The sequence below is a fragment of the Mercenaria mercenaria genome, chromosome 11 (genome assembly GCF_021730395.1).
Source record: "Mercenaria mercenaria strain notata chromosome 11, MADL_Memer_1, whole genome shotgun sequence".
In the NCBI taxonomy this organism is placed as follows: domain Eukaryota; kingdom Metazoa; phylum Mollusca; class Bivalvia; order Venerida; family Veneridae; genus Mercenaria; species Mercenaria mercenaria.
This window is the reverse complement of record NC_069371.1, coordinates 31,772,806-31,789,489: the sequence shown is the minus strand read 5'-3', so window position 1 is coordinate 31,789,489 and position 16,684 is coordinate 31,772,806. Positions and strand designations below refer to the sequence as shown.

The following is a 16,684-nucleotide window of genomic DNA, read 5'->3' as shown; positions in this document are numbered from 1 at the left end:
GTCCTTTAATACAGATATGATTATAGTTTATATGGAAACATTGGTATAACATTTTTATGTTAAAGTAATTATTCCTTGTTTGCTAGTAACTGAAATAAAGTTGGGGTGGTAAGTCATAAGTCATGATTTTTCCATTGTACTTTTGTGTACCATCTGTTTAGCCTGCACATTGTTGCTTGAGTTAAATATTGAATGAATGTGTGTGCCATAACCATACTTTTAAGTTCTGTACAATAGGGTGAATAAGAATATTTGGATATACTACCAATTAGAGAAGCTGAGTATGCTATTCGGTTGGGTATGTCCAAATACATCCTGTATTGAAATATGTTAAATAATCTTTATTAGCTTCACACTCATGGTCTCATGGTCTGCACTGTTTGCTGTTCAGTCAGTAAATTTTCAGTGAACACACCTTCAATTAATAAATGGTACTGCCCAAACTGAATGATAGGCAAGTCCATTTTAGAAATTTAGCAGGGTAAAGGTTAACTTTCTTTATGTGACATATGGGCCACAAACAACATTTTTAATGAAACTACAGTTATTAAGCATACTAAGCCATTGGCACATCCTGTGAATTCTGACAGCTGTAGGTCAGAGTGTTGTTCAGTTAGTGGCCAGAGACTGTTTCTTTTAGTCTAAGTCTCTGTGACAGTGACATTTTACACCCTCAACTAATGACATGAGTAAAACAGTAAACTAGAGTGGGATTGGGAGCATAATAAGAAGTAAACAATTGCTATATAAAATACACAACATTAAGTTAAACAATATATAATTTACTTTAATCTCAAGATTGAAATTCAGATCAAATACTAGCTTTGCTTCAGGGTCGTGAAAACTTGTGACATTTTAAAAGGATTTTATATTTTTTAAAATGAACAGTTAATGACAACACCGTAATAACTTATTTGATATTCAGTATACTGATGTCCCTTTTACACCATTCCTTTAGCTGTAGTTTGAGAAATACTTCCTTCTCATTTGCTGCACAATTTTCTCAAAAATTGCTGAATCACATGTGCAAAAAACTTCCCAGCATGCAACAAAATAATGGAAACTGGTCATGTGACATGAATTTAATGTTCATGAACAGTTCTTGAACTTATTTATCATTGTAAAAGGTAATAAACCTAAGTTTTATGTATAATGAATGAACAGTTAAGAAACTCACAATTGGGTTCAAGAACTGGTACTGAACTAGAAAAAGGTTTTGAATTTTAGTACTTTTAATGAACCTGTGTTCATGGACAATTTTGGTTCTAGACAAACAGTAACTGTTCAGAAACTGGTAAAGTTTTGAAGTGCTTGAACTTTTGCAGTTTTTGAACCAGTGTTCAAGAACCATCATTGTTCTAGAATCATAGTCTAAGAACTGTTTGGTTGGTTCCAGAACAGTTCTATAAGTTCTTCAAAAGTTCTTGAATGTTCAAGAACTTAATACTAGTTCTAGAACATTTTTTTACAGGGGATTAAGGCTAAATTGAATAGCCAAGCCTTGCTGCACTGTATACATATTTAGGAAGGTTATTAGTGAATCTGTCTATTCGAAAGAAACTACTAGATGTGCTTTCTCATATTGTTAGCTAATCACTGTTTTACAAAACATTAGCACCATAACTGATATGTTGTAGCTTTGAAACAAAATAGTAATTACAAACAAATAGATTGTTTTAATGTCATACATAATTCACTATAAAGAGCATAATTGACGAGGAATGTTGTTTTTTTTTGCATGCTCATGCAGTCTTAAGACACCTTTAATACAGGGAGAATTTTCTTAATTATTTTGATTTTTGATTCCCATTTGCACTGGTTTATTAGCTCGACTATACGAAGTATAGACCTTCTGCGTCCCCACCTTGGTTAAAGTTTTTGTTACATTTTCTCTTTTTAGCTCGACTATACGAAGTATAAGGAGAGCTATCCTACTCGCCCCGGCGTCGGCGTCTTTCCGCGTCCCCACCTTGGTTAAAGTTTTGGTGCACTTTCTCTTTTTTCAACTTATCTCTGTAATTGATGGATTTGATTCAGACTTGAAATACTTATTCCTCATCTTCATCCACATCATCTGACACAAGGGCCATAACTCTGGCATCAATATTTCATGAATTATCCCCCCTTTTCACTTAGATTTTCAGGTTGAAGTTTAAATGCACTTTCACTCTATCTCTGTTATTACTGAATGGACTTGATTCAAACTTAAAATAGTTGTTCAACATCATCACCCACATCATATGACACAAGGTGCATAACTCTGGCACCATTATTTCATGAATTATTCCCCCATTTTACTTATAATTTCAGGTTAAAGTTTTGGTGCACTTTCACTCTACCTCTGTTATTACTGAATGGATTTGATTCAGACTTAAAATAGTTGTTCAACATCTTCATCCACATCATCTGACACAAGGGCCATAACTCTGGCACCAATATTTCATGAATTATCCCCCCTTTTCACTTAAAATTTGAGGTTAAAGTTTTGGTGCACTTTCACTCTATCTCTGTTATTACTGAATGGATCTGATCCAAACTTAAACAATTGTTCAACATCATTACCCTTATCATATGACACAAGGTGAATAACTCTGGGACCAATTTTTCATGAATTGTTTCCCCTTTTTACTTAGAATTTTAGGTTAAAGTTTTGATGCACTTTCACTCTGTCTCTGTTATTACTGAATGGATTTGATTCAAACTTAAAATAGTTGTTCAACATCATCACCCACACCATATGACCAGGTGCATAACTCTGGCACCAATTTTTCATTAATTATTCCCCCTTTTTTCTTAGAATTTTAGTTTAAAGTTTTGATGCACTTTCACACTCTGTCTCTGTTATTACTGAATGGATTTGATTCAAACTTAAAATAGTTGTTTAACATCATCACCCACACTATATGACACAAGCTGCATAACTTTGGCACCAATATTTAATGAATTATGCCCCTTTTTGCTTAGGATATACTTATATAGTGTTTTGATACATTTTATCTTTACCCCTCTTATTACTTTAAGTTGATATTTTTGACATAGACTCAGGCTATTGTGCAATATCTTCATCCACAGTTGTCATTAAGCACTCCAGTGACAGCTGTAGTTTCATCAGATGTGCCCAGTTTCACTTTCCTGCATCGAAATAGTCGAGCGCGCTGTCTCCTTGACAGCTCTTGTTTCTCCTTATCTCTGTAATGACTTATGGATTTGTTTCAAACTTAAAATAATTATTTCTCATCATCACCCACATCATATGGCACAAGGGCCATAACTCTCACACCAATATTTCATGAATTATCCCCCCTTTTTACTCAGAATTTCAGGTTAAAGTTTTGATGCACTTTCACTCTATCTTAATTATTACTAAATGGATTTGATTCAAACTGAAAGCAGTTGTTCCACATCATCTCCCACATAATATGACACGAGGTCCATAACTCTGGTACCAATATTTAATGAATTATCTCCCACTTTAACTTAGAATTTCAGGTTAAAATTTGGTGCACTACCACTCTATCTCAGTTATTACTAAATGGATTTGATTCAAACTTAAAATAGTGGTTCCACCTTATCACCCACATCATATGACACAAGGTGCATAACTCTGGCAACAATTTTTCATGAATTATGCCCCCTTTTACTTAGAATTTTAGGTTAATTTTGATGCATTTTCACTTTATCTTAGTTATTACTAAATGAATTTGATTGAAACTTAAAATAGTTGATAGTTGTTCAGCATCATCACTCACATCATATAACACAAGAGCTATAACTCTTACACCAGTATTTCTTCATGAATATTCTCCCCTTTTTACTTAGAATTTCAGGTTAAAGTTTTGGTGCACTATAATCTTTCTATCTCATTTATTTCTAAGTGGATTTGATTCAAACTTAAAGTAGTTGTTCCATCTTACCACCCACATCATATGACACAAGGTCATAACTCTGGCACCAATTTTTCTTGAATTATGCCCCATTTTACTTAGAATTTTAGGTTAATTTTGATGCATTTTCACTATATCTTAGTTATCACTAAATGGATTTTATTTAAAACTTGAAACAGTTGTTACACATCGTGATCTACATCATATGACACAAGGTGCATAGTTCTTGCACCAATATTTTATGAATTGTGCCCCCTTTTTGCTTAGAATTATACTTATTTAGCATTTTGGTACACTTTATCTTTATCTCTTTTATAACGGAATATTTTTGGCACAGACTCAAGCTATTGTGCAATATCTACATCCACCATTGGAGTCATTAAACACTCTAGTGACAGTTCAAGCTTTCTCAGATATGCCCTGTTTCACTGTCCAGCATCGAAATAGTCCAGCGCGATGTAAATGAGATGTGAAACCAAAATTTGTAGTCCTGTTTTGCGGTATATACCGTGTTGGTGTGCCGTAAAACCCCAAAAAATAAATAAGTAAACTGTCTCCTGTGGCAGCTCTTGTGAATGTTACTGTTAGACAAAATTATCAAAGGGAGAATGATTTGTTGATAATTTTTAGCTTGCCTGAGCACAAAATGACTGGTTAACTTTTAGGATCATGGTATGTCCTTTCTGTCTGTCCATTATGCACAATTTCTTTAAAAAATATCCCAGCCAATTTCAACCAATTCCCTAGGTAGCCCCCTTTCCAATTCCTTAAGAATCTTCTCAGAAACCACTGTCCCTATTTTGAATATTTTCTCTGAAATGTTCCTCTGACACTCAATCAGCCTGCACATATATGTGATAAGTTCAGAATCCCAAAACTGGATCTCGAGGTTTGCTATTTTTCAGCTGGAGTTTGGGTCTCAAAACTGGAGGTTTTTTTATTGACATAAATTAAGCGCGCAAACGCAAAACTTAGAAATAACATCCAAAATTTTATGTTATTTCTATTCTACTTTTAACTTCAAAAACCTAAACGAATAAAATATATTGTTTTAACAAGTAGCACTTTAATTTTTACTGGTAGACATTCAAATGAATTACAAATGTAAGGCGTCCCCTAGTGAAATTTAGAGAATTTATTTTTCAATATTTTCTTCCTAGGTGGCTGATTCTTAATTGTCCTTGCAAAAATAGATTAAGTGGAAAAGACCATACTGGTCTAATCCCTTAACAGAACAAACAATCATGTTATCCAAATTCACCTGTGAAAAACAACTCTTTCCTCCAGCTATTAACAAATGGGGAGAATTATGGTTTTGGTCGGGAGACGGGGGAAGCAAGGTGAAAAAATCGTGATTTTGACCCTCCCGTGTGGGAGATCACGTGTATGCTTTAAACCATTCTTTTACATAAAAAAAACATGGAACTAGTTTTCCCTATATAACTATTAATTTTGATAAAGTTTGAGAAGTTTCTTGTCTGTTTAACCACTGGCTCAATTTCAAAAAGTATCTTGTAGCAGTGTCCCTCTACAAATTTTCTTCAGATCTTTCTGTTGCATTAAAAAACAGGTTTCCCAATATCCATAAGGACATGCAGCTGGCACAATATACAATTCCAGCAAGGCATCCATTATAATATTTTTGACAACACAGAAAAGGATGTCTCCTTCTTAAAAGAAGGCCAAACTTGAAAATGAAAGTTGCATTTGTATTGATCTGCATTCAGGGTTCAGAAAACTGTTGCAGGGTTCAACCTGTCTAAAAGTATGTCATGGACTTGTCAGATATATATGTATTTTAGGGCTTCAGACATTATAGCCATATTTTCAAAATGACTTTCGTGTAATAAATGTTGATTCTACGGAAGCATGAAAGCGCCATCAGATGCTCACACATTTTAATAATTGTTACAGGTGCGGAAATGATATATAGTTTTAACTGAAAAAAAAATTGCTAACTAATGAAAATTTTCTAATTTTTGTAATTTTCTATCTAGTTTAACCTACAGAATTGAATGTAACTTAAGAAAATATGGAATGCTCCTTGGGGGTGGGTGGGGTGGGGGGGTTTTTTTTGGGATATATGGTATATCATCACATTATTTAACATAAAGAAACAAATAATTTTGAAATATTCCCTGGATCAGTTACAGATAGCTTATTAGATAGTGTAATGTTAATGGATAGGGTGTGCTGTTGAGGATATCCTGGATTTATATAGAGGTTTAAAACAGCATTATAATCTTAATGGGTGTTTGAGTTATCCATTAAGCTTTTTTCAAGGTAAGTATTGATTCTGCCAATTGAGAGATGGTATTTTGATGGATGTTAATGCAGTATTGGGAATTAATAACAACATTTGAATTCGTTATGTGCAGCCAGTGTAGAAGTTTTAAAAGCATGATATATTTCAAGTTCCATTGAAATCCTAATACTGAATTTCTTTTACTTGATTACATCAAATTGCCGGCCAACTTCCATTTACAAGATTATGATGTCAACATGATTTGCATTATAGTTTTTATATGCCCATCTGAAAGAAGGGATGTATTATGGGAACGCCCTTGGCGGGCAGGTGGCGTCCACAAACTTTATCCGGAGCATTTCTTCTTCGTGCATGGAGGGATTTTGATGTAAATTGGCACAAATGTTCACCATCATGAGAGGGAGTGTCTTGTGCAAGAACCATGTCCCTAGGGCTAAGGTCAAGGTCACACTAAGATGTCAAAGGTCAGATACAAGAATGACAACTTTGTCAGGAGCATTCAGCCCGGGCTCCAGATAATTTTTTTTTGCCTATGAGTATTTACTCATCATAATATTTTTGAATGAGTAAAATGGTAAAATCTGAAATCGACTAGGGTAAATAGTATGCCCCACTTCGAAGAAGGAGGGGTATATTGTTTTGCAGATGATGGTCGGTCTGTCGGTCAGTAGGTCGGTCGGTAGGTCGGTCATTCGGAATGTAGACCAATCCGTTTCCAGTAAAACAGTTTCCGGATGATAACTCAAGAACTCTTAGGCCTAGGGTCATGGAAGTTTATAGGGAGGTTGATCATGACCAGCAGATGACCCCTATTGATTTTGAGGTCAGTATTTCAAAGGTCAAGGCCACAGTGACCAGGAACAGTAAAATGTTTTTCAGGCAATAACTCAAGAACGCTTGGGACTAGTGTCAGAAAAATTTATAGTTAGGTTGGCCATGACCAGCAGATAACCCCTATTGATTTTGAGGTCATTAGGTCAAAGGTCAAGGTCACATTGGCCAGGAACAGTTAAACGGTTTCTGATCTTCTTGTCCAAAACCATAGGGCATAGGGCTTTAATATTTGGTATGTAGCAAAATCTTTAGTCCTCTACTAAGATTGTTCAGATTATTTCCCTGGGGTCAAATATGGCCCCACCCCAGGGGTCACATGGTTTATATAGACTTATATAGGAAAAAACTTTGAAAAACCTCTTGTTCAAAACCACAGGGCCTAGGGCTTTGATATTTTGTATATGACATCATCTAGTGGTCCTCTACTAATTAAGATTGTTCAAAATATTCCCCAAGGGTCAAAAATGGCTCCGCCCTGGGGGTCACATTGTTTACATAGACTTATATAGGGAAAAACTTTGAAAATCTTCTTGTCCAAACCACAAAGACTATGGCTTTGATATTTTGTAATGTAGCATCATTTAGTGGTTCTCTACCAAGTTTGTTCAAATTATCCCTCTAGGGTCAAATATGGCTCCACCCCAGGGGTCATATGGTTCATATAGACTTATATAGGGAAAAACTTAGAATCTTTATGTCCATAACTTACATCATTCAAATTAGGACCACATGTTAGTTTTGAATGGCAAGATGAACCTTGACATGAGTTGACCTTGATCTTGACCTAGTGACCTACTTTCACATTTCTGTAGCTACAGCCTTCAAATTTAGAAAAAAACTTTGACCTTGTTATTGACCTAGTGACCTACTTTCACATATTTTAAGGTACAGGCTTCAAATTTGGACCACATGCATAGTTTTTTTGTTCAAAAATAAAATTTGACTTTGATTTTGACCTAGTGACCTACTTTCACATTTCTCAAGCTACAGCCTTCAAATTTGCACCACAAGCATAGTTTTGTGTACTGAAATGAACTTTGATCTTGAGATTGATCTAGTGACCTACTTCCACATTTCTGAAGGTACAGGCTTCAAATTTGGACCACTTGCATAGTTTTGTTTTACGAAATAAAATTTGACCTTGATTTTGACCTAGTGACCTACTTTCACATTTCTGAAGCTACAGCCTCCAAATTTGAAGCACATGCCTAGTTTTGTGTACTGAAATGAACTTTGACCTTGAAATTGATCTAGTGGCTTGCTTACACATTTCTCAAGCCACAGCTTTCAAATTTGGACCACATACACATTGTTTTGTACCAAAATGAAATTTGACCTTGATTTTGACCTTGAGCTAGTCTTGAATTTGGAACATTCAAAAATGGCTCAGTGGATGGTGCCAAGATCACTCTGTAATCTCATGTTAGGTTAATAGATTAAAGGTCAAGGTCAGATTAAACCAGAATGGTAGAACTTTTGTTTACAGTGAGCATATAATTTCTGTTCCTTGTGCAATTACTGAATGCATCAAGAGGGGCATTTTGTGTTCGACGAGCTTTTGTACTCCTGTAAATTTGTAAATGTGAAAAAAAAAAAAAAAAATAGAAATCAATTTTATAACTTATTTGTTTACAATTCAGTTTCAATTCAGCATTCAAGTTTTTGCTTCTTTTTCTCCTTTGACTTGCTTTGTCTTCACAAAAACTATGGAATCCAATAGAATAATTCAATATACCTTTAACTATGTTTTGGGGATCATTTTATTGTTAGTTTAAAGAATGTTTGTTTTCATTTTACCTTCTTAGAAAGAGACATTTTGTTGTTTACTCTGCACTGGAAGTTAATATTTTAAATCAACACCACTTTAAAATACAATACCGTACCTTCAGTATTAATTCACAACTATTTGATTTACGAATGCATTGAGTTAAGAAATGAAATAACTTTTTTCGGTGTTCATGCGAAATGAACGACAGAATAGGATCGCCAAAAAAAAAAAAATTACTAGGTTTTAATGCTTTATTATGTCTCTGGCATGTGATGGGGGTGATATACTGATTTAGTGCTGTCTGTCTAACTGTATGTCACAAAGTTTGTCCACACCACCAGACAGATTTTCACTAAACTGTTGCCAACACCACCAGACAGATTTTCACAAAACTGTTGCCAATCTTAGTAGTGCATGTTTTTGCCATGTTCTAGTTTGGTGATATACTGGCCCTTCAGACTTATCTATTCTACAGTGTTTACATGATACTTGGCTTAATTTTACCAAATATTGTAAGTGATAGGTGTAAGCATAGTTGTGCTTATTTGCATATTCCAGTAAAGATTTTCAGCAGAATTATGACCCTTGCTTTGTCAAATTTTATGATGTCATGACATGAAATTTTTATAAGTATGTACATAAATCTATTTCATGAAAAAAAAACAACTTTGACACCTTTAATTGAATGGGAATTTTATTTGTTCATTATCCCCCCTTTCGGAAAAGTAAGGGTGTATTGTTTTTGCAAATGTCGGTCTGTCAGTCAGTAGACCGATCAGTTGCCAGATGATAACTCAAGAACGCTTGGGCCTAGGGTCATGAAAGTTGATAGGGAAGTTGGTCATGACCAGCAGATTTTGGGATTAATAGGTCAATGGTCAAGTTCACAGTGACCCAAAACAGTTAAACCGTTTCTGAACAATAACTTGAGAAATCTTTGGCCTATGATCACAAAACATAATTGGGAGGTTGATCATGACCATCAGGTGACCCCTATTTATTTTGAGATCAGTAGGTCAAAGGTCAAGGTCAGTGACTTGGAACAGTTAAACTGTTTCTGGATGATAACTTGAGAAAGCTTGGGCCTAGTCCACAGGGTGATTCAGGTCTTCTTAAGTAGATGACCCCTATTGATTTTTGGGGTCACAAGGTCCTAATTGGTTAAATCCATTTCTGATTATTAGCTAACTAGCCTTCATATTTTATTGGATATTGAGTCTCCTAATAATTTTAGGTTCATGAGGTCAATGGTCAAGGTCATTTAGGGTCAAATCCATTTTAAAGCAATATCTTAAGATCTGTTTGGCCTACATACTTGAAATTTCATAGGTTGATTGGTCTCCTTTAGTAGATGACTTATCAGTTTTGGGTCACTGGGTTAAAGGTCAAGATCATTTAGCATCAAATCCTTTATAGATCAATCATTTTGAATGTCAGTAAAACTAATTTACCCACTTTCCTTGAGAAGATGACCCTTAATAACTTCTAGGTCACATGGTCAAAGGTCAAGGTCACTTAGTGTAAAATCCATTTTAATTCAATACCTTAAGGTCTGTTTGACCATACTTCAAATTTTATAGGATGGTTGGTTGTTTATATATTTGTTGTTTTATTTTCTTTTTTAATCAAATATTTTGAATAAATAGAAAGCAGCTGTTTTAGTATTTCGGATGGTATCGCTCAAAATGACATGAGCTTCTCAAATCAAACTGATAACAAAAGGTGTGACAGTCTTTTTGTTACGATCAAACAGCAAGTAATGATTGGAAATTAACTTGTCACCTCGTGTCAATTATGTTATTCACAGTTTGATATCGGTTAAAATAATCCCTGATTTTTATGCCCCCGAAGGGAGACATATAAGTTATCACTTGTCCGTCCGTCCGTTTGTTCGTTCGTTAGTTTGTTAGTCACAACGTTAACTTTTCGCATGAAGGCACTTTACTCGCGAACCACTGCACCCACAACCTTCAAACTTCACATGCTGATAGTACTTATTGAGTATACCAACTTTACTGACTTTGAGGTCACCAGGTCAAAGGTCAAGGTCACAGGGGCCAATGTTAACTTTTTGCATGAAGGCCTTTTACTTGCGAACCACTGCACCCAGGACCTTCAAACTTCACATGCTGATAGTACTTATTGAGTACATCACCCCTACTGACTTCGGGGTCACCAGGTCAAAGGTCAAGGTCACAGGGGCCAACGTTAACTTTTTGCATGAAGGCACTTTACTTGCGAACCACTGCACCCTAGACCTTCAAACTTCACATGCTGATAGTACTTATTGAGTACATCACCCCTACTGACGTTGGGGGTCACCAGGTCAAAGGTCAAGGTCACAGGGGCCAACGTTAACTTTTTGCATGAAGGTACTTTACTCACGAATCACTACACCCAGGACCTTCAAACTTCACATGCTGATAGTACTTATTGAGTACACCTACCCTACTGACTTTGGGGTCACCAGGTCAAAGGTCAAGGTCACAGGGGCCAACGTTATTTTTTTGCATGAAGGCACTTAACTCGCAAAACAAAGCACCCAGGACCTTCAAACTTCACATGCTGATAGTACTTATTGAGTACACCACTCTTACTGACTTTGGGGTCACCAGGTCAAAGGTCAAGGTCACAGGGGCCAACGTTAACTTTTTGCATGGAGGCACTTTACTCGCGAACCACTTCACCCAGAACCTTCAAACTTCATGTGCTGATAGTACTTTATGAGTACACCTACCCTACTGATTTTGGGGTCACCAGGTCAAAGGTCAAGGTCACAGGGGCCAATGTTAACTTTTTGCATGAAGGCACTTTACATGCGGACCACTTCACCCAGGACCTTCAAACTTCACATGTTGATAGTACTTATTGAGTACACCACCCCTACTGACTTTGGGGTCACCAGGTCAAAGGTCAAGGTGATGCGGGGGCATTTGTCACCATTAGTGACAGCTCTTGTTTATAAGTCAAAATACTTTTAAATTTATATGAAATTAATTTTGTTGAAAGTCAAATAAACTACTCAATCTTTTACGGAACGTAACGGCAATCTTAGATTTTAGCGTATACAGTAAGCGTGGAGAGTAGTTTCCCTTTACCAAAATGGCGAAAATCGGAAACAAAATAAGTTTTGAAGTTGGAAAGTCGTCTTTACCTGTGTATAATGCGCACCCATGATTTGGGGCTGGTCCTGGGGGTAAAAAAACTGCGCATTATACATGGGAATAATAGGTATTTTGCGGCAGCATTAAATTTAACAAACTTACGGGGCCCTAACGCGGTTCGTACATTTTTGGTTCCTTCTTTTTTTTTTGAAATTCTGGCTCTGATTTTCTATGTGAGCAATGCTTGCATTAAATTCCTAGAGACGATATTTCCATTAGTATTAATTTTGTCAGGGAAACTGGGTTTATTAAATGGTGACAAGAAAAATAATTGTATTAACTAGATAAATTGGCAGGGATAACTGATAGATAACTGATAACTGTGTTTGAGATGTCCAATAGCAGAGTTTGTTCCTGATAAAGAAATTGATTTATTCCACTTTCTATTTCTTCTGTATCACCTGCCAGTTCCAAGATATTTATCTAATTGGGTGTTTTTGTTTAATGTTTGTTGCTTTTTACAGGTTTTACAGGTTTTCTTAACTATTTCAGGGATTACAAAATGCTGTCTGGGGTATTTTAGGTATTATAAAGTAGTTATTTGATGATTTATTGAAATTTATTTGATAATGTCCAATATTTTTCTTTTAAATAAAACAGCAGCCTACAGTGCAAGCTGTGCTTTATCATACAAGCTGTGCTTTATCATAGAACATTTTGTTATTCATTATAACTACATTAAGAATCGACTTTTATATTTTACAGGTTTGAAGTCAAGACCTACAACAATCCCTCTGCTTGCTGCCACTTGCGTTTTCAAGAACTTTATTGATGATATAGATTTATGACTGAGATCTTGGAAAGCTAGGTATGATTTTAAAGCAGATAAAGTCTTGATATTATATTGAGACAGGTGAAATATAATCGGATGTCTTTTAACTTATTAGTCCTAATGGGAATTGTGATATATAAAAAATTTTGTTTAAGGTATAATTTAAGAACTTTATTTACTGTGTACTTGAGAATAATCTGCAGTTTTTCATTTACTGTCATTCATATTCATGGAGGACTTTTTTGAAGTGTTTTAATTATTTATTTTTCAGCCTCAAGATTTATGTCAGATTTTTAGAAACATTTTTAAAAGTACTTTCATGTGCTGGTAAATGCAATTTGAAAACAACTCAGATTTAAGCTACTCTTGAGTAAGTCTGAAAAGTTGTAGAAATATATCTAAAGCATTATAATCGCAAGTCAAAATAAACTGTAAAATAAAATGTATTAAGCTGAATTATGTATCATGCACCAAAAATACCAACATAAAAGATGGTAATATTTATGTTTTATTAAGGTAGTGGGCCCGTGATGACAGTTGGCAATTTCAGTTCATTTGCATATTCTCTGAATGCGGTTTCGGCATTCTCCAGTTGTTTTAAAAAATAATTTTCTTTTGTTACCGAAATCACATACAAAGGATACATAATCATATGGAAATTGTTGATTGTCATAATGGTTCCATTGCCTTAATCGCCCCTGTCAAATGTTTATTCATACTTCATGAAGTACTCATGAAGCATTCATGACTTCTTCATGAGGAAACTTGATGAAGTCTTCATGACAAAAAAATGAAGTGCAAATGAGACAAATGCATCAGCAGCTCATGAAAACAGATTCATGAATTATTCATGAAGTTGTTAATGCATTAAAATGCATGAAATTAGACATAGCCTGTGTTCATGAAGAATTCATGAAGTTCGTATTTATTAATCTTCATGAAGAATTCATGAAAATATTCCTGAAAAAAATACTTCATGAAGAATTCATGCATTATTTTTTTTCTTTATTTCAATGTCTCATTTGCACTTCATGTTTCTTCCATGAACACTTCAAGAATAAATATTCGTATAACTTCATGAAGACATTTTGTGCTTTTCTTGAATATTTCATGAACAATACAAAATATTATAAAAGGACTTCTTTGCCTTAAATGATACAGTAATCATATTTTCAGTTACTAAATAATACCTGTACCAATTAAGTAGTATCCATGCACTTGTTATTAAGAGCCGAGATAATGTATTGAAATTCATGAAACATAAATTTTGATTTTTATGAATATTTATTCATGAACAATTTTTGTAAAAAAAAAGTTTCATGAACTTGTCAAGATAACCTGGTAGGAGTGTAGCAATGAAACCTGAGAGATCTGCATGTAATGGAATTCTTTAAACAATATCAGTATAGCTTGCCTGTAGGTTAGTTTAAGAGTTGTTCAGTTAGTGGCTAGAGATTGTTTTAGTCTCTGCTGAGTCACTGAGACAATGACATTTTCCACCCTCAACAAATGCCATGTTGAATCAAACACTAAACTAGAGTGGGATTGGGAGCATAATAAAAAGTAAGCAATAATTATTGCTGTATAAAATACAAAAATGTATAATTTACTTTAATCTCAAGACTGACATTCAGATTAGATACTAGCTATGTTTCAGGGTCGTGAAAACGTGACATTTTAAAAGGATTTTATATTTTTTAAAATGAACAATTTATGACAACAACATAATTACTTATTTGATATTCAGTATACTCATGTTCCTTTTAAACCATTTCTTACTGTAGTATGATAAATATTTTCTTCTCATTTGCTGCACAAACTTCTCAAAAATTGCTAAATCGCATGTGCAAAAAATTTCCCAGCATGCAACAAAATAATGGAAACTGATCATGTGACATTATGAATTTAATGTTCATGAACATTCATGAACTGTTCATGAACTTACTCATTTATTGTAGAAGGAAAACCTAAGTTTTATGTTTAATGAATGAACAGTTCAGAAACTCCTAATTGGGTTCAAGAACTGGTACTGAACTAGAAAAAGGTTTTGAATTTTAGCACTTTCAATGAATCATAGATGACTTTTTCTTAAGAACACATCAAGAATGTTTTAAGAATTTAATATTCTTAAACTGCTCATAAAATGTTCATCGTTTTTTTTTTCAAGAATTTTTCTTGAATTCTATAGGTATTTTGACATTCATGAAAAAATCTTGATTCATTCTTAAACAAGTTCATGAATATTTCAAGGATTTCATGAATCTGTCAATAATGCTTGATATCTTCATGAAGTAGATCAAATGACACTTCATGCATAAAACTTCATGAAGTCAGATTAAGAAGTGGTCCAGAACAGTTCATGAATAATTCATATTGGTGATGAAAAATTCATGATTTCATGAATTCCATTTTGCCGGGGTGGGTATGGTATTGCTGGTCTAATTACTAGAGCCCTCTGGGTGCAGGTGGTTAAAGATATATTTCAGGCTGTTGTTACTGCACAGCCTATTGCACAGTGGTGGGTTCATTACTTATAGATTCTGTTTTTGGTTAAAATTGCAGTTATAGTTAGTAGAATACATTACATTCCCTGAGTATTCCATTACCATTAGGGTGTGAGAGAACAGGCCAGTTGCTGAGCATACAAAGTAGTTACTGGTAACATTCTTTTTGTCTGTGGTATGGGCCAGCCAGGGGTTGAACCCACAGCCTCCAGCACTTGAAGCAGATGCTATACTGCTAGGTAACTGAGACGGAAGATATTTTTTTAAGCATGATACTACTTGGATATCATTGATTGTGTCAAACAGAAGGAAATAATTATAGATTGCATTGTAAGATTTCAGCAATATTCTGACTCAGGATGTCTTTAAAAATAAATCCATAATGGTAAGAATGGGTGGAATCATACATATCTAAGAGACCACCAAGCAGCAAAAATACTCTATTATTATTCAACAGCAGGCTATTTCAAAGCATAAAATGATATCATCAATGGTGTTTAGACTAAGTGCTTTCTCTAGTAGACTGTAGTACTCTATCATTAAGCAATCGGGTCTTGATTGAAATATTGCATGTCTTCATGTCATGCAGGTATGGGCAGACCTGTACATGAATTTCCACAACATAGGCAACAACATAAAGTTCCTTTTCTACAGACTGGAAGACTGTTTTGCACACCCATTTAGATTGTGTTTGAAGTTGTCTTCTTTACACTTTTAGAATGGTACGGATGTAGCTTCGTAAAATTTGTGGTAGGTAAATGTAGACAAATGCAGATAAAATGATTGTAAAACATAGTGCGAGTGTCTCATTTTATTCATTGTTTCAAATGTGTTTTGTGATGATCGAGTTATCCCCCTTTTGAAATATTTTGACCTTAGCCGGGTCAAATTGCAGAAGTTTTTGTCAGAATCTTGCATGTCGATTTTTAAAAAAAAGGTGCAGTTTGAAACAAATGTTTTAGATAACTCCAGTGTTGTATTAAATAAGTAAAGCCAAAGTAGATACTTATGTAAAATGAATGGTTCCAATATGATACTTTTGCATGTTTTAATTGTGACTGCCAATCTCGATGAGAAAAAGGGAAAATGCAATAAATATCTTATCGTTGATTCTGGATTGTATTTATTTCAATTTCTGTCAAGTCTCACTTCTGGTATGCAGAGCTGAAAAAAAAGTAACCTGATTTCACATCTCTGCAAAATGTTTTCAAATTTCCCAGTAATCAGCACAGCAATTTGGGTTTTTCAATTTAATATGTGCATATGATAACCTTTGAATTCATGATGCATTTGAGTTTTGCCTTAATTATCTTTATAAAACTGAAGTTATCTTGAGGATGTTTTTGGCTCCAAGAATAGATTTAACCCTTATCAACCACATAGGAACCTCCAGAGAGGTTTTAAATGGAGGATGATTTTAAATTATTTATCTTAAAGCAAAAGATTTTATTACAGATTGGGCAACAATAATTTGAAGCAAGTAACTATATTT

At 34.5% G+C, this 16,684-nt stretch overlaps 1 protein-coding gene across 3 annotated transcripts in view; it reads left to right on the top strand.

Moving 5' to 3' along the window:
• LOC123531790 (zinc finger CCCH domain-containing protein 10-like) overlaps positions 1-16,684 on the top strand; it is a 288,284-nt gene that overhangs the window by 82,464 nt on the left and 189,136 nt on the right. For all 3 annotated transcript variants that reach the window (XR_008365982.1, XR_008365981.1, XM_053517073.1), the window contains exon 4: positions 12,622-12,724. The gene's annotated coding sequence lies outside the window, so the exon portion shown is untranslated. The remainder of the gene's footprint in view (positions 1-12,621; positions 12,725-16,684) is intronic.